The sequence below is a fragment of the Eurosta solidaginis genome, chromosome 1, assembly GCF_040869045.1.
Source record: "Eurosta solidaginis isolate ZX-2024a chromosome 1, ASM4086904v1, whole genome shotgun sequence".
In the NCBI taxonomy this organism is placed as follows: domain Eukaryota; kingdom Metazoa; phylum Arthropoda; class Insecta; order Diptera; family Tephritidae; genus Eurosta; species Eurosta solidaginis.
Genome location: NC_090319.1, coordinates 376,735,839 through 376,761,498, shown reverse-complemented (window position 1 = coordinate 376,761,498; position 25,660 = coordinate 376,735,839). Strand labels below are relative to the sequence as shown.

Genomic DNA, 25,660 nt, shown 5'->3' with positions numbered 1-25,660 from the left:
CTAAATAAAGGTTTATAAGCTAAATAAGGATACCGCAGCAAATTTTTTCCATTATTGTTAAGTGTTTTTTTGGTGCTTTTTCGTGCTGCTGTTTTTTATTCTGTTTCTTAAAGATAATTAAATATTGCATTTTAAATGAGTATGACTTTTTGATGAAGATTAAATAAATAATTCGTATTGAGGGTATTAAAAAAGGACCTCTATTTCATTGCGAATGCTTTAAAACTAATAGTTGCCCTTTTTTTCTTTTCAGGTAAGCCCACTATCAGTTTCCACCAAAGAAGCGAAAATATTTATAGTGAGTATATTTCCAATTATTTAATTTTTAGCTAGTGGGGCCATGCGACTAATTAATAAATAAAATTTGATAAACAATATTTTCAACTAAACATTTAAGGTATCCGTTTTAATTAAAGATTTAGAAATAAGAAACTCACGCGAGTAATCTATTTTAGAATGAATTTATTAAATAATTATCCAAGGTTCGATTCGAGCTCAAGGCCAGAACAATAATTTTTTTTCTAATGATAATTATTGTTATTTTTTAATTTTTCTAAATTTGAAAAATTGCATTTTGTTTTTGGAATAGCAGAGCCTTCATCATCAGTACGCTTTAGGCATGCTGCGCTAACCATTTAGCTATACAGCGGTGGCTTGTTTGACTGGCAAATTTGCTACCTCTATTCCTTTTACCAACTATATTTATTCAGTGTTGCGCCATCTGTTGCAAATCACTGATAATGCTGGATTTGTTTATTGTCAATTACTTTGTTTTGACATTCCCAAGTGCTCATGGTTTATTAACAATTGTTTTTGTTTTTATCGACCTATTGATAAATGATTCAAGGTTCGATTCGATCTCAAGGCCAGAACAATAATTGTTTTCTAATGATAATTATTGTTATTTTTGAATTTTTCTAAATTTGAAAAGGCTTAGCCCCTTCGAAATGGATCTATCTGCGCAGCTATGGCAGGTTGTCTGACAGATTTTCTACTTACTATTCCAAAAACAAAATACAATTTTTCAAATTTATAAAAATTAAAAAATAACGTAGTTATCATTAGAAAATAATTATTGTTCTGGCCTCGAGCTCGAATCGAACCTTGAATCATTAATCAATAGGCCGATAAAAACAAAAACAATTGTTAAATAATGATCAATAAGATACATGAATTAAATGATTATTATTTTTTTTTTTCCTATAAAAAACTCATAAATGAAGCAATTGATTAGTTGAGAAATTTATAATTCAGCTTAATCGACTAGTCGAATAATACTACATCAATTTATTCTAGAATGACTCTGGTATTGAATCGAATAATTGACCAATTCATTAACTGATTATGTGACTTCCATGATTATCCGAATAAAAATCCAATCTAAGAATAAAGTTATTCTGAATCCTTATTATATGTGACCCGGCCTATGAAAAGGTGGCTTATAAATAAAAATAAATACATTTAAGGCGCAATAACCTCCGAAGAGATCTAAGGCCGAGCTTCTCTTCCAATTTGCGTCGTGCTCCTCTTGAATTTCCCTACAAATTGGCCGGACGGGACCTACATGTTTTATGCCGACTCCGAACGGCATCTGCAAGGCAGATGAGTTTTCACTGAGAGCTTTTCATGGCAGAAATACACCCGGAGCGCTTGCCAAACACTGCTGACGGGCGACCCCGCTTAGAAAAATTTTCTTCTAATTTAAAAACCTTATTTCAAAAATTTTGATGTTGCTTTGCCCGGGGTGCGAACCCAGGGAATACGGTGTGGTAGGCGGAGCACGCTACCATCACACCACGGTGGCCGCCATGAAAAGGTGGCTTATGACTCAAAAAAGAAATTGCGAGAAACAGCTGTTAAAGTTAAACAATGCATTTCTTCAGTTTTTTAGTAGTTTTCTTTTTTTTTTTTTTTAGTCATAAGCCACCTTTTCATAGGCCGGGTCACATATATGAATTAAGTACTTAAGTTATGCTATTTGTTAACCACCAGGTCAGGGCAGTTTTGCCCAAACCCAGCCAGGTTCTCAGATTAACTTTGGTTGGAAACAATATTTGAACCTTGTTGTTGAGTTGAGCACATAAGATGCGACAAGTTTTTCAGTTTAAATTGAAAAACTTACAATCCCTGTTAAAAAATTTACTTTAAATTTTAAAAATTTGTTTTCTCGTACTCAAATTACAAATCAAAGTCAGCTTAAATTCATTTTATTGCAGAAAGCCTTAATCTGAGTACAAACAAAATCAATTTGATTACAGAAAATCACAATTTAAATTGAGAAAGTTTCAGTTTAAAATCAGGATTTATGTTTGAAATTCTCAATGTTACATTTTAAATTAAAACATTTTAATTTGAAATTCAGAATTTCTATTTGAGAAACGGGATATTTAATTTCAAATCCAATAAGTCAGATTTCTAACAATTTTGTCATTAGTTTTAGTTTTGTACATTTCCGCAGAAAATATGAAATATGTCAACCCGAAGCAATGCAATTTGGCTGCGCTCAAAAGTTTCATATAATATTACAATCAACAGTCATTTATAAGTAATTAATTGCAATCATTGATTGCATAGAAGTGATTAATTACAGCCAAATGCAGGCTACAATTAGTGACTTAGCAACGATGCGGTTACAATCACAGGTTTTAAAAATTTGTTGAATACAAGCGGTCCAGGAAAAACAATATTTTGCATTTATTTGTAAAATAAATTGTCAATCTATTGCTCTTCAAAAATATCTATTATCCACTAAATAACCCGTCAGAAGTTGAACAGAAACACAATTTTAGTTCTTTCCACTGCAATCGTAATGTTTCATTAAATCTATCAGTTTATTGCAATTGAGATTACTTAAGATCAAATCAATTGCAATCGATGATTGTGAATAGTCTGTATGTAATTTTTGTATTTAAAACCAATGTAATGTAAAGCGATTGCAATCTTCTCTTTGGTTTAGTTTTCCTTTTCTGTATTTTACCATGTATATTACTCTTTAAGTAAAATGCAATACCAAATTTTAATTAAGTCTTTAAATTCATTTCCACTTTAAAACAATTTTAAGAGTCCTAAGTAATCTACCATAAACTCTTCAATAAATCCCAACAGAGGGGTATGGAGGTATATTTATTAAGTGCACAATATGAGTGTGAGATTGAACGGCTGGTAATATATACCCAAAGTGCAAACACCGGCAATCATAATTGAAAACTTTGCATAACTTCGCTGCAAATGAAATGCACTGAAGCGTAAGGCACTTTTCATATACCGAAAGTACTGGTAAGTTGCCGGTAAGAATACGCTAATGGCTTATACGAGTGAATAGTTTTACTATAAGGGTGTGCGTGTTGAAGTGAATCCAATTTCCAGACACGGACAATGTAATGAAGTAACCTCGCGATTTTAACATCATGCGAATCCTGATTTCTTAGCATAAATGAAGAGGAAGTTGGAAAATAATTCTGTTATACTACTGTGTTTGTATGTATGCACGGTTTTAAGAGCACCAACATACATGTTTATGTATAGTACCGACTGTATATACATATATGACATCCAAGATATCCGTCTACTCCTGCATGTGACTACGTATGTATGATGTGATTGTGTGATATGCAATATTGCAAGCGACTTTCTTTATGTATGTGTTGCGTACCTGTATGTGTGGATTATTGATTTTGAAATCTCTTTTTTTTCGCTTTTGTTATACACCCCAGGTTTTGCAATTCAATTGAAGGTGTGTCGATATAGGCAGTGAACTAAACATAAAAGAGGCGTTTTTTCTATTTGTGAAAATCACCTCTCTTTGAATGCTGATTGAAACATAAAAAACAGAGCAATTTAATTTGTGATTACTTTCTAAATTACAATTGAAAAATAGAACAGCAACGGAAAAAGAAACTCGGCTTAGTTTAAAAAATTAACAAACAATAAAACGGCTAAGAATTGTTGATGAATTGAGCTGGGTGACGGATTTTAAATAGCGTTAACCGATACTGCGTTTCTTGCGGAAGAATGTGATTTGTGATGTGATTTTGTACTGTGATTGAAGAGTGATGCATGGTCTAAATAATGCTTAGGAGGCATATAAAATATCACTGTCACATTCCATGAAAGCAAGGCAGTTTTACATGCACATACAGTCTGGTTGGTCAGTAAAAGGATTAGGCCAAGAATATATCGATTCGACATACCGCTTCCCTGATTTGGCCGAGGCATAACATGCGGGATACAAGATGGCCACTGAGCTAATATAGCGAGATCGGCTGTAATTGCCGCAGGAGCCCTGTCATAGCGGGGTTAACAATAGGGGGAAGAGATTGCAGTTCTATCAACCAACGAACACCTTAGATATAGTTATCTTTCACTCAGTTGTCAAATATAGAGAGAGGAAGACATAGAGGAGCGTAAGAGCGAATAAGTTAGGCACGATAACAACAACAACGTGGGAAAGGGAGAATAAAACTTGAAAGAAAAGAGGGTGGGAGAAGAAGAAATATCGACATAGAGGAGTAAAATACATGAGGAAACGAGGGTGTGGAGAGCGAGAGAAAGGAAAAGCAAAATTACAATGAATTGTTAGTCCGGAAAAGGAGAGATAAGAAATGTACAATACAATGGTGAGTTATAGACTTGTAGACATCTGCGCTCACAGAAGACAGACATTCACATTGTGAACTTTATGAACATTGTGGGAACTAAGCACATAGTTGAGTTGATGCGAGCGTAGTCAGACACTAATTTTAATCAAAGCGGAAAGAGGAAATCGAATAATATAAAAAAAATCAGGGCTGCCACGGACGATTACAGCGAAATGTGGGATCATTTTGGAACTATTTCAAGGTTATTATTGACTATTTAGGATGGTCTCGGAATGATTTTGATAATTCGAGACTATAATTCGTGACTGATAATTCGTTACTAAAAAAAATAAAAAATAAATGTAAGGCGAAGAGATCTAAGGCCGAGCTTCTCTTCCAATTTGCGTCGTGCTCCTCTTGATTTTCCCTACAAATTGGCCGGACGGGACCTACGTGTTTTATGCCGACTCCGAACGGCATCTGCAAGGCAGATGAGTTTTCACTGAGAGCTTTTCATGGCAGAAATACACCCGGAGCGTTTGCCAAACACTGCCGAGGGGCGGCCCCGCTTAGAAAAATTTTCTTCTAATTGAAAAACCTTATTTCTAAAATTTTGATGTTGCTTTGCCGAGGGTGCGAACCCAGGGCATACGGTGTGATAGGCGGAGCACGCTACCATCACACCACGGTGGCCACCACGTTACTATTTCAAGATGATTTCGTCATTGCTTTCGGTATAAATTGAGACTATTTCGGAATAACTTCTGGACCATTTTGGGATTGCCTTTCGGATATTTCATAATCATTTCGGCAATAATTTGAGACTTCTTGGAATAATTTCAGAGTGATTTCGGGATTGTTTTGGGGAAGAATCCGTTACTATTTAAATATAAATTGTCGATTACATTCGAGACTATTTAGAAATAATCTGAGACTATTTCGTAACAATTTCTGGGCCATGTTGGAGTTGTCTTTTGGATATTTTCAGGAAAATTTCGGGACGAAGTCGGGTCATATTAGGATGGTTTTGGAATTGCTTGCGGAAGTTTTTTTTAAATAATTTGAGACTATTTCGGAATAACTTGGGCTTATTTGGTATTGCCGTGATATTCGGCAACACTTCGAGAATAATTTCCGAATCATATAGAATGGTTTTCTAGGCTATTGCTATATCAATTGGGACCATTAAAAAATTGCCGTTGCAATATTTTCGGGATAGGTTAGGTTGAACTGACCGGTCAATAAAAACCTCACATAGACTGAATATGTCCATTAGGGCGGGTCGATTTAAAAATCGCCCTTTGCTCTATGAAAATCGTATTCTAGGGATCAAAATAAGAAACTTTGCTGAAGGAACCATACCTCTAAAACGAATTCTGATGCGCCCCCCCCCCCCTTTGGGTCGAACTTTTGGGTAGGGGCAATTTCAATTCTACCTGCTGTGTCTTGTGGGGGCTTGAAAAAACAACACCAGCAATTTTACGATCTGCAATTGTGTCACAGTGATACCTTCATTTTTTAAAACGGTTGAATAAAAAACCCACACAACTATGTTTACGACATGCAAATGCATCACAGTGATGCCTTGGTTTAAAAAGAGGGTTGTAAAAACGCTAATTTCTAATAATTTTTTTTAATTTCTTTTCTATTACTAAGTTAAATTCATTTTTTCATTTACATATGTTCTGACTAAATAAATTTCTAAAGAGAAAAATAAACTCCAAAACGAAAAACCATAGGCATTTCAAAGTGGGATTTTTCAAAATTTGCCCCTACGACCCAAAAGGGGGGACATCAGAATTCGTTTTAGAGGTATGGTTCCTTCGGCAAAGTTTCTTATTTTGATCCCTAGAATATGATTTTCACAGAGCAATGGGCGATTTTTTTGCCTCCCCACAAATCGACCCGGCCTAATGTCCATAGTGTTACCAGAATATGTTCGACGTATAGAGTTTGTTTTCGGGATCAATTCGGGACTAGTTCAAGACAATTTTTTTGCTTGCGATTATCTGGAATTATTTAGGGTCTATTTCGGAATCTTGACCAATAGTTTTCTGAATCATTTCGTGCATTAGTTTTTGAGTCGTCTACAAACATAGTTGCATATCTCATTCAACAAGTACTTTGTACTCACGTAAATATTTATGACAGAATAAATCGAAGCGAAGATTCAATAATACTAAAATTACAATTCATATTTTCATCCATATTTTGCATACAAAAATCGAAAACCTTTCAAAAAGAAATATTGATTTGTCTTCTTAATGGTGATATTTCCTTAACGGTTTCTGATTACATTGAGCAAACTGCTTTCTGGCATTCCTGAGAAATCCGAACCAATTTCTTTCACATTTCAATGCTCACCCACCCTCCTATTTTTACTTTCCACCTCCCTCCACTACATAAAATCACATACATTTCTGCATACTCTACAATAATTTTTGACCTCCACCTTTTGTGTATTCGATTTCCATTCGTTATTGCCAAAAAAAAAAAACAGAACAACCAAAAATCAACAATAACAACAAATCAATTGTGCAATCAACCAACATTCGTTCATTCACTTTATTAGCGCATTCGTTGATGAACTCAAATTCAATTTTGTTTCTAACTTGTTTCACCCAAAAAACGTCGATTGATGGCGACAGACGCATTCAAAGCGCACCAGCTTACTTGCACGTAAGGACTAAGAGTGTGAGTACTATTGATGTGACTTTAATGGAAGTGTGAGCGCGTGTGCGTATGTGAGTATTATAGCAGTTGATGCTTGTGGCCGGATATTCGAATGTTTGATTTCGGAAAGGATTTCAATTGAATAAGCGTGCATATATAAGTATCCTTTCATATAGGTAAATATTTGTGTAGGAGCAGTAATAATACTGCAATCCTGCCACCGTCGCTTACCCAACGGGGGGTCATAATAACATGACAACTGAGTTAGAAGCAGCTGGGTCGTCTGTGACGTGTGGCAGACAACATTTGTGGTGGTTTTTTGGTGGTAAAGGTCAAAAGTTTTTGGTTAATATATGAAGTTGATGGCAATTCATGTGGACGTTTTTCATTGCTGCTATGCAACAACGTTAAGAAAGTCCTAGCACACAAAAACTTTATAGCAGCCTAAGTGTGTATGAGTGTGTGAATGAAACAAATGCAAACACAAAAATACTCAGCGAAGGCGTAAGCGAAACGAAATTGAATTTCTAAATATTGCATTTGACCCAGCAAAAATATCTGCACTTTCAAATTTGTATGCAAAACTTTCTGCCCTTTGATTGTTTTGAAACTCTTAAATTTTCCTCTGTTCTTTATTTTCCGCTTTTCTCTGTATTTTATTATTATTTTTTTAACGAAAGCGAAAGTTACCGCGCGCCATCTGCCAACCCCACAACCAAACAAAAACACTTCCGTTACTTTAGTGATTTATTAGGCTGTTGCTGCTGTTGTCTGTTGTGGTCACGATTGAGATTATTCAAATTCATTTTTAGTAGCGCGTGAAGGATGCGCTTAATGAAGTCAAAATGTCGACCTAATAATACTTCAGACCGCTGCTAATTTAAGTATTTGCATAATTTTTTTTTCGCCGTTGCTTCATTTGTGGCTTGTAAATATTCATAAGGAGATAATCTTCATTTTGCTTGATTTGAGCTACAAAAAAAAGTGGCTTTAGCAGGTAAAATATTTAAACTTTTGATGGTGCTCCAACATTCTTGAGCACTCTTGACTCTTTGATCGCGCAGTCTGCGGAATATTAAGTTGATTGTTTTTGTAGGGAGTTGGTATATCTGGAGGCATTGCTGTTGTTTTAAATTTACAAGTGAAGGTCACAATTAAACTACGAAAACAGCAAACTTTGTGGGATTGGAAGCTATTTCCAGTTCATTGTTTAATTTCGAATTATTTATATGTCGAGACTGTTTCGGGATAATTTCAAGATTTTATTCAAGGATGGAATGATTCTTTCGATATAGTTTCAGCATCATTTCCGAACTATCTCTGGATCATATAGAATATATATCCGCATTGTTCTAAGCTTATTTCAATAAATTTGTAAATATCGCCGGTTCAATTTAGAAATATTTCCGGATGACCTTCGGATTAGAGTGAATCATTTATTGACTATCTCTGTATGATTTCCGTACTGCTTTTGAGATATATCTTCTATCATCAGTATTGTTGTCGCTTTCCTTTAGCAACTGTCCTTGAAATTTAAACTATTTCGAGATAATTTCGATTTTCTTTTTATCGGGTATGATTTTGTGACTCTTTTCGGGATTATTTCGGGGCTAATTCAGAACTATATGCGTGAACTATTTTGATATCTCCGGATTATTTCCGAATTGTTTGAGTTATCACTGCACGATCTCAATAGCGTTTCGAAACTATCTCCGGATTGTTCTGAGCTTATTTTGATTCCATGTCGTCAAGAATGTGAAAATATTTATTTTGAATTTTTTCGTGATCATTTCTTGACCGTTTCATTATAATTTCTGAATTTTTTTTTTTCTATCAACGTAACTCGTCGGTATATTATCCACTTTTCTCCAGCAACTGTATTCAAACTTTTTCATCATTTTTTTCGGTATCATTTTACGAACATTTTTAGATTTATTTTAAGGCTATCTCAGAATTATCTACAGGTTTCTCCCCAGTATCATTTCGAAACTATTTTGTGATCATTTAAGCACTATTTTGGTATCTTCAGATTGTTTCGGGATTGTTTGAGTTAACACTTCACGACACTACCGTTTCAACTATTTCGGGATCATTTTCCTTTGGGTTCATTTCGAAGGTTTTTTCATATAATTTTTTTTTTCGATATTTTAAGAAACTTCGTAACTGAAACCATACACAGGAATTTTGAAAACGTTCCCGAAAAAAAAATGTCCAGCTTTTTATTTGTAGCTCTCTCAACTCTTTCGAATATAGAGTTAATAGCCCAATCGGTATTAGTTTGACAAAGTAGCAGTTCTGATATTCCTCCCCATAAAAATAAAAAGTACTCACACTTTTTATGGAAGAAAACACATTTCTAAAAAAGAGTTGTAAAAAATCAATGCCAAGTTTGAGAGTGCTCTGTTAGACTGAAATTGATTGGGCTACTACAAAACTATATACTCAAAAAAGTTTAGTGATTTTCATATAAAAAGTTTTAAATTTTTAGAAAAATTTTTCGAATTTTCCAATTTTTTGGAAACACTTTCAAGATTGGTTGGCTAGTTTCAGTCACAAAATACAAACATGTTTTTTCTTAAAACATCGAAAATAAAAACGTAGGAATAAATGGACGATATTTGATAAAACTTTCCAAAGCAAATTTTCTACTCGCTGCTGTATATCTTTGCTATCTCAGTGATTAGTTAATCTCATAAGTCATACTTATACCTATAATACACTCCAATATTTTTCTACCAATTTCTCTATGACATTCTTTATTGAACCCATTCCTCACCTTTTTATATCAAATTCACTCCATAAAAATCGCGCCCAACTACAAGCGCACGGACGTTACGGATTTTTTAAATGGCGTCTAGACATTTTGTGTTTTGTCGCCATCCGCTATTTTTATATTTTAACATAATTTCCATTGTAGTTGCATACATATTTGCGAAACGCCCATAACAAAACCCCTTTCGTTTCATTTATGACATTTCATTTTACTTAACTCTCTTACCAATTTTTTTTTCTGTTTTTGGTTCTAACGACACTTGACTACGCCTAAAAGTAAGAAACCGATTTGCACGCGGCAAAGTAAAAGCTCGATGCGAATTCCAAGTAGTGAATATGAATTACAATATGATAATTAAAACATGCAAACCCGACATAACATAACAACGAGCATTTCCGTTTCCGCTGCATAATTACCAATTGCATAAGTAGCCGTCACATACATACAAACACATATAGAAATAAATCGAGTTTGTGTAAATAAAGTTCAAAGAGCCGGAATGATAAACGTTAAGGACATACGCTGAGTAATTCATAATTACTCATGTGGAGGTAGTTATGTACGTACATTAGACAGGGTCGATTTATTAACCGATATCGCGCCATCAATTTGTCGATAGGATTTGAGCTCAGCAAAAAAAGTTCCACTACGCATACCCAAAAAAATAATTTTCGAGCCTGCGAAATTTCATTTCTTTGACTTTTTTTATACTTTGATTTTTAAGGTTTTTTTCATGACCTACTAAAAAATGTTCATTTCATTGTAAAATTTTCATGTATACCCTGTCCGCTAAAAACGTTGTCGATAACAGTTTTTTGAAAAAAAAAAATATTTTTTCGTCCATACAAATCGACCCACCCTAACGTACATACGTGTTTGTTTATGTGAACATTGTTCGATGCAGAGTAGTAAAATGCGCCATAACAAGTTCATTTGACATCGTTTTTGCTGCTACTTTCGACTTTTTGTCTACAAACGATTTGAAAATTATGAAGTTTGTGCGCGCAAACAACTTTGCCATTGCAATACCAACTGAAAAACAAATATTACATACGAAGTTTCGTAGTAGGAGGTAACTGCATGTCGTTTTTGGAATAGAGTCCTTTATGCCATGCTGCTTGCACATAAATACGTAACGGCCGCCGTGGTGTGGTGGTAGCGTGCTCCTCTTACCACACCGAAAATCCTGGGTTCAGCTCTCGAGCAAAGCAATACGAGTATCAAAAATTGGTAAACAAGCTTTTTCAATTAAAAAAAAGTTTTTCTAAGCGGGATCGCCCCTCAGCAGTGATTTGGCAAATGCTCCCAGTGTATTTCTGCCATAAAAAGGTTCTGAGTGAAAACTTATCTCGCTTGCAGGTGCCTTTCGGAGTCGGCGTAAAAAATGTAGGTGCCGTCCCACCAATTTTTAAGGAAACATTAAAAAGAATCAGGACGCAAAGGAAATGAGCAGCTTGGTCTAAATTCTCTTCGGAGGTGTATCGCACCTTTTATTAATTTATTTATACTTATGTTAATATGTACATAAGTTTCTTTACCATAACAAAATTCCAAATCTTCTGTCAATCGAGTTTTCGAGATTAACGGAGCGCGGATGTGTGTTTTGAACACTTTGACACATTCATAAACCCCAGCGGCACAGCACCTCTCACATATATCAAATAGCACTCTCCTGAACTTTCGCGAGTATTTTTGCACAAGTTTCTCTAAACTCAAGGCCTCCGCCATACGTATACTCCTGAAAGCATTCAGTCGGAAATCGTGGTTCCGGATACGTAACCCCAGACGCTGTCAAAGTGAAAGCTACACAGCGAGCTCTCTGACTGTTTGAGTATATTCTGCGGTGTTACTTGTTCGTTTCTTCACTTTTCAGTAAACCACATCTCTCCATCGTGGCTGGTAGGCCTTCTAGGACAGATAGCGCATAGATTATTTTGGCGTATTCTTGGTACTACGATAAGTGCCCCTGCTTTCATAGCCTATACTTCTTCGTGCTCTTTGATGGGCGCTAGTTTGCATGTCTAAGAAAGTTTTTGCTATAGGGATTTCGGATTTTAGGGGCTTGGCCTGTTCCGCAAAGCATTTCCTGCTACGCCGTATGAACTATTTGGTTTTAAGTTTGTATTAGTGTTCATTGTTTTCGTCTTCTATTTTGCTTACATTTTTATTTTTGACTTTTCCAGTCTTCATTCGACCGATTTGCAACAAGTCATCTATCCCTGTTTCGCGGTAACTGGCGTCAATTGGGAGCATCAAGGCAAGTCAGGCTTCTCCAAACTCAGTGAAGGTCGCCTACTTCCTCTGCTTGCAAAAGCGATTTAAATACTTTCTTGACCGCAGCGCCTTCGCCAATTTGCATAATATAACCAAGCCCGCGAACCTTATAGACTTTAATTTAGTGCACAATTTTCATATCTGCGTGAATCTCATACAGCTCGCCATTACATCTGCATCGGTACTCGCCTTCATCATCACTGAAAGAAAAATTCATCTTTCGGATATTTTTTTCTCGAAAACTTCTTCCGTCAGTGTTCATAATTCCGCGCCATACTTTCGCGCTTCAAAGACTGGTCCCGTATCGTGTTATGCAATCACGTATCGAAAAACAATTTCACTCAAACAATAAATCAGACAAAAGACTCGTAAAAATTATAATAAGCTATAGATCTAATGAGTACTGGGAGTCGCAATTTCTCATATTTCCCTAATCCGATTATCCATTTCAGAGCTGTTGTGATTTAAAAAATTTATTTCGATCACGGATCGTATACTGCGCTACGGGCACTGCTTTGTAGTCGACAAAAATATGGCGATTATCGATAAATTTTTTGTGAGTCTTCTCCAGGTTCTAGCATAACCAGAAGATATGCTCGTTAGTAGATTTACCAGGTCTGTAGTCGCACTGATAAGGTCCAATCAGTTCGTTGACTTTGGGGCTCAGTATTTCGCTCAGTATGCTAGACAGAACCTTTTACGAAATTAAGCAAACTGTTTCCGTGGTAATTAGTGCGGTTTGCGGGATCGCCTTTATTTTGGATTGGGCTGAACAGATCTGAGTTCCGATCTGGAAGCATGCTCCAATCGTATTTTGCGTAACAGTTCATGTTAGTTCCTCACCAATTCGTCGCCTCCGTTTTTTAACAGCTCGACGGCTAGCCTGTCGTTATCCGGTGCCTTGCTATTTTTTTTTTTTGTTGGGGTATTGTCATTCTGACTTCGTCATAGTCAGGTGTCGTAACCTGTTTTCCGTCATCGGCGTTTCTTGTTTCTTCCTCATATATTTCTCAATCTAAATATTTGTGTTCTTTTCTCTCTTTCTCTTCGCCTTGGTCGCCATTCTGTACTTTTACTTCCTGTTTTTTATACTCAGCGTGCTTTGCACACAGAGTATATTAACTTTGATTGGATAACGGTTGGTTGTACAGGTATAAAGGTCCGTCCGTCCGTCTGTCCGTCTGTTAACACGATATCTTGAGTAAATATTGCGATATCTTCACCAAATTTGGTACACGAACTTATCTGGATCCAGAATAGGTATTGAAAATGAGCGAAATCGGATGATAACCACGCCCACTTTTTATATATATAACATTTTGCAAACACACAAAAAACATGATTATTTAGTAAATAATACACCTAGAATGTTGAAATTTGACGTGTGGACTGATATTGAGACTCTTGATAAAAATTTTAAAAATTGTTTTTTAAATTAGCGTGGCACCGGCCACTTGTGATAAAATCAATTGTACAAATATTATTAATAGTAAATCGAAAATCGTTAAACCTATCGTAACAAAATTCGGCAGAGAGGTTGCTTTTACTATAAGGAATGCTTTGAAGAAAAATTAACGAAATCGGTTAAGGACCACGCCCACTTTCATATCAAATTTTTTGAAAAGGTTCGTGGACGAATAAGATAAGCTATATCTTTGCAAAAAAGAGCTTTATATCAATGGCATTTCATTTCCCAAGTGGATTTATAACAATAAAAAGGAAAAACTTCCAATTTAAAAAAATGGGCGTGGCACCGCCCCTTTTATGACTAAGCAATTTTATATGTTTCGGGAGCCATAACTCCAAGAAAAATTAACGGATCGTAATAAAATTTGGTACAAAGATTTTTCCTATATCAGGAAATATTTCTAGAAAAAATTTACGAGATTGGTTAAAGACCACGCCCACTTTTATACATAAGATTTTTAAAAGGGTCATAGACGAAAATAATTAGCTATATCTTAGCGAAAAAGAGCTTTGTATCAATAGAATTTTACTTTTGAAATTGAATTATAACATTAAATTGGTAAACACTAAAATTTTTGAAAATGGGTGTGGCACCGCCCCTTTTATGACTAAGCAATTTTATATGTTTCGGGAGCCATAACTCGAAGAAAAATTAACGGATCGTAATAAAATTGGGTACACAAATTTTCCATATAGTAGAAAATATTTCTAGAAAAAAGGGACGGGATCGGTTAAAGACTACGGCAGCTTAGATATAAAACAAGTTTAAAAGGGTCGTAGATTAGAATAATAAGCTACAACATAGCAAAAAATAGTTTTGAATCAATGATATTTCACATATCAAGTTTTATTGTAAGGGGAAATGGGGAGACTTTTTTTTTAAATGGGCGGTGCCACGTGTTATGTAGAAAAGTAATTTATTTGAAATGAAATGTGCAATTGAAGCTCACGTTGAGTATATAATGTTCGGTTACACCCGAACTTAGACACCCTTACTTGTTTTTTTGATGATGTTGTTGTAGCGATAAGGACACTCCCCGAAGGCCTTGGGGCTGGTATTTTAGGCGCCTCTTACGATAGGCATACCTACCGCGGGTATATTCTTATTTTCGTGTTCGTATTGACATTTGTATTTGCTTTTCATTTTGTACTCCGGTTTTTTTTTTTGTCTTCGATTAAGTTTTTTCCTCTGTCGTCACCTTTGTATTCAACTTTGTTTTTCTCTTGACCTACCTCTTTATTCTCAAATTCATATTTGTTTTCAATTTCCCTTGGCCTTCGAATTTCTCTCTATCGTTGTCGTTAAATTTATCTATATCTTCGTCTTTCTTTACCTTCGCCGTCACTCTTATATTTTACTTTCGTGTTACTCCTTATCATGGGTATCCATGCGGTACTTCTCAATATACTGGAAACTCCACCTGCTGCAGCTGTATGGAGGATGATGAGGTGGAATCAGCCAATCACTTTATGCTTGATTACCCAGCTTTTGCCAGAACTAGGTGAAAATACTTCGGCCGCGACTCCCTTGGATCTCCCGAGGATTTATCCAAGGTTGAGATCGGTATCATTCGGAACTTTATCGTTGCTACCCAACGATTCTCTAAGTAGCTAGATCTACGTCACCGTTATTTTTGTTGTATGTGGGATCACAACGGAGCTTCTTGTTGTCCAAGTGAGTTTTCCTTATCAGGGCAACTACCACCTAACCTAACCTACTCCTTATTTACTTTCGTATTTCCCGCTGCCTTTCTCTTCTTCGACTTTCTCTCAATCTTTCTTCGTCTGCTTTTCAGTGTTGCTCTTAGTTTTCTAAATGGTCTTTATAGCCGTCACATCTCTTTACCTTGGTCTTTAAATTCGCATTCTTCTTTTCTCCTTCTTCTTCTTTCTTGACTATCAAAATATATGAGTCGTTAGTCGAGATTTTAAGGTTTTGCCTAAGGTAATCGCAATGATTTGCTAGAGGTTATACAAAGAAAATTTATTTTCGTAACTGGTTCGCCGTATTCAACGATCGCCTCTTATAATTCAACAAGTGAAAAATCCATAAAACCTTGCACTCGCTGTTATTCTGTCTCTCTTGGCCTTCTGGTTATTCCTTCACGTCTTCCTGTGTCACCCAGAGAGGCTATCTTTCATCCTCTCACTTTATCTTTTTTCTGTGAATCTTTTCCTATGATCTGCTCAATTTGGCTAAAAGACGTCAGATTCCATATTAAGTATGGTAGTCAAATTTTTAAATGCTTACCGATAATGTTGATAAAAGTCATAACAGTTTCAATCACCAAAACCTAACCTAAAACTTCAAGTTGAATTTCTACGAAATGCAATAGAATAACCCTGTAAGTACAAACCAAAACATTAACCAACATCAATGTCAAAAGAAAAAAATATGCAGTCAAAGTTACAAATTTGTTTTCGAAACTATTTTTCTGAGAAGCAATAATGAACATGAGTGGAGTCATGCTGAACAACAAAATGGCTCGCTATCCAATTCAATAGCTTTACTTACTCATTCAAACACAAAGTACACAAATAGAGTGTTTAAAAGTTTTATTTACAAACATATGCCAATACATTTATACATTTGTGTGCTTTTACACCTTTTATTTATTTCTACCTGCATGTATGCGTGTATGTATGTGTGGCACACCCTTGTCTTTATTACAACTATAAAGTATGCCCAAAAGCAACATTCGCTTACCTTTCAAATATTGTTGAATTGGGTTTTTATCTCAATTTTTATCCTTTATCTGTATGTTTTGTATGCCATTTGTAGTTACTTTTTTGTTACAAATTCTATAAGCACACTTAAAAACTTTTCACTTATTGAAAGTTCAGTAAATTGGTATAAATGTGCATTTGTATATTTTGAAGCAGTTATGTATGTGCATTAGATTGCTGCTTTTCCAACATAAAAAAAAACTTTTGCATTAAAGGCTTACGGAAAATTTTTAAAATTAACCGATTTTAAAATATTTTCATACTTAATTTTTTTTTTATAAATAAAAGTAAATTTATTTAATAATTTGGGAAAAATTTAAACAACGAGACATCAGGACGGACAAGGCAACAGCTGCTTCGATTATACCTTGTAAATCTCTTCAAAGCCTTTTCTCCCGGGAGTGGGATTTGAATCCGCACTCCTACGATGCTTTGAAGAGATTTACAAGGTATAATCGAAACAGCTGTCGCCTTGTCCGTCTTAATGTCACGTTGTTTAAATCTTTCCCAAAACATTAAATAAATTAAAAATTGCTTCAAATAAATGTTTTCATACATTTAAAGCAATAAGGGTAATCCCCGCTTAAAACTCATACAAATAGACAACATTCGTTAATTCGTTATAGTTCTGTAAGTGTAAGTGTCAAAGGCAGACTGGAGATGTGATTTGTTTTGGGGTTTATTTAGGTAGGCCTACTATTAGTGTTTTCAGTTCAAGCATTTCAATTATTTCAGGTGCCCTTTTGCAGAACTCAAATGTCGACTTTATAAGATAGTTTGAATGGTTTATGCTAAAGGCGACCTCTCACGAATGCGGTGGGATGACGTAAGGTCAACAGCCATAACGTCAATTGATCACTTGAAATGGACACAAAGTCAATTGAGAAAATGACTATATAAAATTGTCACAATGTCAAATTTCGAACGGTTACAATGTCAGCGATATTGACATTATGACCATCCTGCTTTTCCGAAAGAGTTAACATTTTTTTCTCAATTGGCCATAAGCTCAATTATTTTGATACACACCTCCTCTCTTAATGTTGACAACTCTTGTCGAATAAAGAGAGACTTTTTTATTCGTTTACGTATCTCTCCTATATTTTGGTCCGATTTTAGGGAAAAGTCGTATAGGTTCACAGTAGCACAGTGAGTTCCTCTCTGAGATAAGAGGAAATTATTCAACAAAAAGTTTAGGGAAATTTGGATTAAAAAATAGCGGGATTTTTTTCCCTCGTGACGCTTCTTTTTCTGCATTCCAGTCTCATTTAGTGAAAAATCGGCTTTAATACTGGTCCAGCGTGAATCTCTTTAACCGTCCTGTTCATGAATAATTTTTCTTCTTAGTTCGCATGGCTGGGTACACGGGTATCACAAGACAGTTCATACGTGGGAACTACTTGTGGTACCTGTTTATCCCAACCATGAGAACTAGTAATATAAAACTAATTTTAGTAGTAAGAAACTAATTTATTAAAAAACCATCTTTATGAAAGTATATTTGAAACAATTTTCTCTCCTTTTTGTAGAAAACTTATTCCCATACGATGCCACAAAATTTTAACTCGTTTCTATTTGTAGATTATTTAAAAAAAATGGCTTTTGAATATGCAAAAGGTACCCGGGTACCCATCTATACACAGGACGGTTAAAATAAGAATAATTTATTTAAATGAAAATGAGTGAAAAAAAAAAAAAAATTGCGCAATATTTTTGTCCAGATATTCGCTTGCGGCGCCACTTCTCCTGAAATTTTTTTCATTATAATAAAAACTATTTGAAGTGGACTGACCTTATGACTGATCTTATGTCTATATGAAGTGGTCATAACGTCAACTGACCGTTTTGACCGTTCACCTTAGGCCAACCCAGCCACGAGCACACAAGATCTCACCGGTTTTACTCTCTTCATACTGTAGCGATTTATGTTTATCAAGCGCACTTCGCTATACAACTCTTACTACCGCTACTAGTAAACGAACGCGGCCACAACAACCACGACAACGTAACCACAAGATAACAAAAGCTACACAAATACATGTATGCAAGAACGAAGGCAACAGCGAGTATCACGCCAGTAAATCATTAGAGTGTTTCGAGAAAATGATGCATAACAGCTGCTCATTAAAGTAAACAGGTGAGAGAACTCCAGAAGACTGAGAGGCTATGTAAATAGAGCTTATGGTGTACCCTTGGAACATATAGTTTGTATTTAAAGGGACTTTGCAGGAAATATCCCAATATTTGATGCTGGCTTTTAAGTCGATCCTATCCGTCTTGCCGTTTTAAAAACGCTTCAAAGTTTTTTTTTTTCGGAAACGCCCTATGACTTCAATACTCTTTGAGGCCAAAAACTATGCATGTTCGTTGTTGATGCGAACTGGCATCAGCTCAGCTTAAATACATTGAAAGCACTCTCCAATAGGAAAGAATTTTTTTTATTCTCCAATTTAATGCATAAAAAATAAAGTGTGCGTCATCGGGAATCTTTGTAAAATGGAAGTAAATTGGCTAAGACCAACCACTAAGCAGTCACTCGCTGTTTACGCTCCTTCGCTTCGCTCCACCAGCAACACGAAAAATGCATTTTCAATCCAAACAAACATCTGTCAAGCGTTTGACACTTCCTATTAGCGCAGTTTGGTTAGCCGGTTCAGTATATATATATATATATATGTATATATATGCTTATACGTCTTAAAGTATTCACCATTATATTGCACAAACCGTGGTGTAGCTAGAAAACAACTATTGCATCGAGTAGCTTATGTGTTTGAGTATTAGGAAGGGTGCGAGTTTTGCACCTTCTTTCAGTGCACTCCACAAAATACACACACACATATACACATAGTCGCATATTCGCATGTATGTAAGTGCTAGCATTTCTATACCCTTGCTATTCGTGCATTTTTCCTTTGAATTGAGCGTTGTGCAGCATAGTTACATCCGTTTCCGGCTTTTAAAAAATTGCTTTTCATGTTTTGCAATGAGCTTGCCATACGAAAAAGACTCGACATTCGGCTCCTGATTGTTCTATTATGTCCTATTATATGTGCAAGTGCATACGTCTGTATGCATAAGCATATGTTTGTCTAAAATGTGCGATATCTATTTGCCGCCATTTCACTTGTATGCACGCAAAAATGCATTTTTTTTTTACTTAGAAATCTTTTTTATGTTGTTTTCAATTCCTCTATATTTTCAACCTTTTTTGCTTGCACTTTTACCTAGGTGTTTGGTGATTACTTATTTGGTAACTTTACTAGTTATTTACAAAAAAAAATATATATATATATGAAGGGTTGGGCTCATTTGATTGCCAATGTATATTTATAGAGTTTTTACTATCTATGTTGCATACAATTTATTCAACAATTCAAGGTGTGATATACTTCACTTCTGGCGCTCATTGTATACTTTAAAGATACACTATAGGTGGCAAAGTCAACGATGCATCGGTTAGAGTAAGGCGTAATGTGATATCTGGCGTGAATAGTCAAGATCCGATATAGCTCTCTTTTTTATGATGTGATTTCATTTTAACTTTATTTGCTTATTTTATTGATATGATGTGATTTAATATGGCCTGATTTGTCACATTTGAATTGATATACCTTTTGATTTCGAAACAATTTGATCTGTCAAATTTTGAATTTTGAATAATATACATAACACTCGACTGATTATAAAATTATGATGGTTTCATATAGTTTTGCAGCATATCATGTGATGTGCACCTCAAAAACAACATTGATAACATACAATAAAATCCGTAGCTCGTGCTATGACAAATTTTGATTAATTTTATTAAATTAAAAAACTCGAAATTTTGTGATATTTTATGAAATTTACACATGTAATTTCTACATAAAATGATATGATATCACAAACTGTGATTTGATTAAAAATGGTTCAAGTGATATCATGCCACGTGATGTAAATCAATATAAAATATATAATATGAGTTGGTTGATATTTTTAAATGTGGCATCATCCGTTCTCAATTAATTGAAATTTGGTTAAACTTATGTTTTTTTATATGGTGGGATGTGATATGATATCATCATATTTTTTGCAAACTGTGGTGTTATATATGACAACTAGAAGGTATAAACAAACAAAAAAATTTGCAATAAAATAATATTGCGACTATAAACTGAGATATAACCTATCCTATCTCTCAAGTTAGATCAAACACACGGGGTGCAAAACAAATTCAAAATCGGTTCAGTAGTTTAGGAATGCATTTGCGCCAAACATAGTGACACGTGATTTTTATATATTGTAACGAATTTGCTTGCAAATCCTCTTATTTGCCTTTTTGCTAAGTTCGTATCACTAAACTGTTGAATAAATAACTCCAATATTGAATAATGGAAAAATGGCCTTTATTAAAGTACTTTGCAATTAGCTGACTTCATAACCAAACTGAAAGCTTAAATGAAACTGACTTTCAAAATAATACTGCTATTGCTCGCTAGATATCGTCTTAGTCGAAACTGATTATACCGCTGGTGCTTTTATACTCTTTGATTTCCTCGTGGCATCTTCTAGGCGCTTCCAGAATTTACTTAGTTGCCGCCATATAATTATAACTACAGATGCATGTATATAGCTTCTCATATGCGTGTATTTGTGAGCGGCACTTCAACAATTACAATTGCATACTTTTGGGAGCATCTCTTCTCTGCTGCGTGTACGTACATATGTGTAGACATAATGTTTTATTCGTTTATGTAGATACAAGTGACTGTCTGCTTTATTGTTGTTGTGACTTCATTTACTTAGCATCAGACTAGGGATGTGAGTATCACCTGGTGTCACTCATATTCGTCACAATATTAAGATTTCAAATGTATTCTGATCAAACAATAATCCAGTATAGTGTGATTTATTGCGTGCATATCTATTTTTTAGATTTAATCCTTCACAGCCCTAGTTGACTTTATATCATATCACATATCACATGATTATTTTTTTTGAAATTTGGTATGACTTTATTTAATGTCACAAGTACATGGTGTGATATGATGTTGTAAAGAAAATTCCCACTACCTGTAGTTGGGATCACACCAATTAATGTACAACAAAATCAAATAGACACCAATTTAATAAATATCATAATTGATTATGCAAAATTTCAATGTCATAAATTACTAAAAAATATGCAATAAATTCGTATATAAAATGAACAAAAATTTTAATTAGTTAATGTAAAAAATAGTCAATAAAATATTTAGTTACAAAAACAAACAAGTGCGTTGCAATGCATAACTTTTGTGGCAATTTATAAAAGTATTTTAGTCATATGCAAATGCATTAAGTCATATATGAGCATAAATTCTCAAAATAAATATAAAACAAATGTAAATATAAAAAAAAAAAAAAAAATAAATAGTGCATAAAACATCTAACGACTGTTGGTAAAGAGAAATAATAATAATTGGGATATAATTTCATTTTTGTAAACACTCCTATATTATGTATGTGCGTGTATTATGTCTATTTGTTATTTGTATGTATGTGTGTATGCTTGCGCGTATTATGCGGCAATTACCCACCGACGTGTGCCGTACGTACGGCCGTTTGTCGGACGAAGCACGTTTGACCGAACTCTCAAGCCCGTAGGAATCAATGTGTGCGTCTGTGTACATGTACATAAGATATTTGTGTGTGTATTATTTACAGATAAGCACTGTTGCCATTGACCATTTTGCATGTATGCTTATGGAAACATCAACTTTTTCCAATTTAATTTTTGATATTGTAAAAGGCCGGAATACTATTAAATAAGTATAAATAGATTAAATATTTATAATCAGCACTTTTACATAATTATTTCGAATTATTTTCACAATTTTTCAAACTTTAATTAGGCGTTTTTGCATAAAATTGCAAACGGTCAAAAATTAGCGCACAAAAGTTTACTAGGCAACTCTGTCTAGTGAGAGAGCGATCAGCTGACACGTTCTTACGGAAAAAATCAAAATTGTTTTGATTTCTACGTTCCGGGCTACGTACGTACGGGCGTTGCACGTCGGTGAGTTTTCGTTTACATTGCACACTCATAAGATAGGTCGTGTCAGCTGACACGTTTTTTCTACGTACGTTCGTGAGTAACCACGGCTTTAGTTGCGTGTATCGCGCTCATTTATGCAATCCCCCATGGTGCTTTTAACACCCCATAAATTTATACAAATCACAAAAACTTATTGGAAAACGCATTTGTTTTCTGAACAATAATAAAAAATAATAACAACTGCTTCTGGTTAACTGAAACTCAATTATAATATATATGAGCTTAAAACAAACAACGAATAATCTATGTACGGACGAATATTGACTATAATAATGAAAGCACTCGTACAAATATTAATAAATACAGTAAAATGTTTTGTTGTTCGTTTTATTTTGTTGATTTCGTTTTCCAACATAAAAATGAATTAACAATTTTAATTTGTGTGTCTGTTTTCAAAAACGTACTTTCATGTTGGCGATAAGAGGTGCCAGGGTGCGCGATTGTTTGCATTTTTTGAATTTTGTTTTTTTGGTTCAGGGATTCTGCAAAAATCTGAATTCCAAGCGTTGCGTCGATCTGATAGTAATCTGTTCAAGTGTTTTTGTATGTTTTGATTTGATCTGATATCACATCGTATGAGTTAATATGGCCTCATTTGATATGATGTAGCTTGATATCGTTCATTATGAAATGTGATATCATTCATTCTGTATTCATTCAAGCGCTGCGCTTAACGAATCTTAATATTGTAACGAATATTAGCATCACTAAGCTGATACTAAATAAACAATCACGCAACAATAAAAAAACATGAAGCAGCCACTCGTATATACATGAACACATCAATCATAATTTACACACATTTATAAAAGGCAACAAAGAGATATTTCACGCACACACTTGTGATCATCAGCCGAAGTATTTGCTTACACATGCATACGCCTATGACTATGAGAAACGCATAAACTACAAATATACATGTACCAAGCAATAGATTCTAGAAGGTGAAACGTCTAGACCTTTGGAGAAATATGCTGACGAGGCAACAGAGAGTATAAAAGCAGCGCAAGCTAAGCAATGATGAATCAGTTTGATTTAAACACGCTATCAGTCGCAAAGTGATTTAATTATGAAGTATAATTGTACTACTCCCAACGTAGTCTAATAAAGACCATTTTGCAATACAGAATATTAGAGTGATTTAATCAACAGTTTAGCGAATCGAACGTTAGCAGAAGGTTGCAAATAAGCAGAATTTCCCTAGATTCGTTACAATATGTTTCATTTGAATTGTTCTATTTTTATTTGATGTGATATTCTCTCTAATGGGCATATATTATATCACACGTTGAACTTTGCAGATATGACATCATTTATTGGCAATCGACTTTTAAATATATTAATAAATCTTAAGGACTTTTTTGGGTTAGGAGATATAGGTGTACAACACACAAAGGCATTAAAACTTGATAGGACTTAACATATTTCTTTCAGGTCCCCTATCGGCTTAAATCCTTTCTTCTTTCTTCATTAAATGAGCTTACTACCAAAAATAAAGTGGCGGTCTATGCCATAATATTGTCAAATGATGAGCACAAGTCACCTCCTTATCAGCATCTTCATAAATAATGATACATTTTTAGTATTTTTTTTTTTTTTGTTAAGTATGGCCGATCCCTGTATTTGCTTTTATTATCCCAATACAATGTCAGGCATTTATTTAGGAAATTCTATTTAATTAATTTACATATGCAGACGCCCAGCTGAGACAGAAAATCGAAAAATTAAATCCCTTTCAAATATGTATGTGTCTGTGTATGCACACATACTTATATACATACATACATATCTGTTTTTGTGTGTACTTATTTATTAATTTTCATTTATTTCAATCGTTACACATTTTCCATCATTCGTTCATTACACGAAATCGTACCGAGTTTAGGGTAAAAGAACTGAGCCGAGAAGTTGCATTCGAGTTATAAAAAAAATCGTACCAAACAAGAACTAAACTCTAATCGCTTTCCTCTGGGGCTTTCCAACAGAAATGGGACCCTGCCAGGAAACTATACTCTCTCTATAATAAATAATATAAATATAGTTTAAAAAAAGTAAAAAACACGCAAATATAGTGCTGTTTTAGTATCTACAATCCACTTAGATATTGGATGTTGATAGCACCGTAGCACAGAGGTTTGTGTCTCCGCTATTAAGCACAACTCGTTTTTTATCAAGTTATTTAACCACTGCCGCGAGTATTCAATAATTGCCGCTAGATAGGTCTAACTCTCCTTTGCTCGCCTGGCCCAGAGAGTTACAAACAAGCATACATACAAGTGAAGCTAAATCATATAAGCGTGTTATAATAGTTTTATTGGTATAGGGCCGAAGCCCAGCTGTAAGTCCTGTTCCTCCAATTTATATGAAAAATTAAAAAGGATCAAATTGGTAGAGAAGCTCGGTCTTAATCTCCTCGGAGGTAAATCGTGCCAAGTGTGTGAATTTAATTAATCCATTCTCGAATATGTAGCTTTAGTCGCAGCTAAGGTGGAGTAAGTTTAAATAGTCCAGGAAGGCTTACAAGACGAGAGTAAAACGGTTCCAAAAAAATTAATTCTTAATAAACACTTAGCGAGATTTACCTCCGGGGAGATTTAGGCCTAGCTTCTTCTCCCATTTGATTCGTGCTATGAAAACCCAGAACTTGAGCTCAAAACCTTCACACCATGTCGGCCGTTAAAATAGTAACCGCTTTCAAAACACTAATCGGTTGCTAGAGGATTGTAACTGGTTCCGAAAATTTAAAGTTTTTCGAATAGCTACCTATTCCGAAAAAAAATAACGAAGTAGTTTCACGTCCAAACATTTCTTTACAAAAATTCCATGCTGTTTTAATTTTATTTTATCTTTCTTTATTATAGTCCATTCTGGACAGTAAAACAGAACGCTAATTTTAAGAAAGTAGCTAGCTCTGAAAATAGTAACCAGTTTTTAAAAATGAGACGGCCGCCGTGCACACCGAAGATCCTGGGTTCACGCCCCGGGCAAAGCATCATCAAAATTTTAGAAACAAGTTTTTTCAATTAGAAGAAAAATTTTCTAAGCGGTGTCGCCCCTCGACAGTGTTTGACAAGCACTCCGAGCCTATTT

General features: G+C 34.8%; 1 protein-coding gene across 4 annotated transcripts in view; it reads left to right on the top strand.

The window, feature by feature from the left end:
* The window catches only part of sba (six-banded), a 644,101-nt gene that overhangs the window by 568,847 nt on the left and 49,594 nt on the right, over window positions 1-25,660 (top strand). The window lies entirely within an intron of this gene.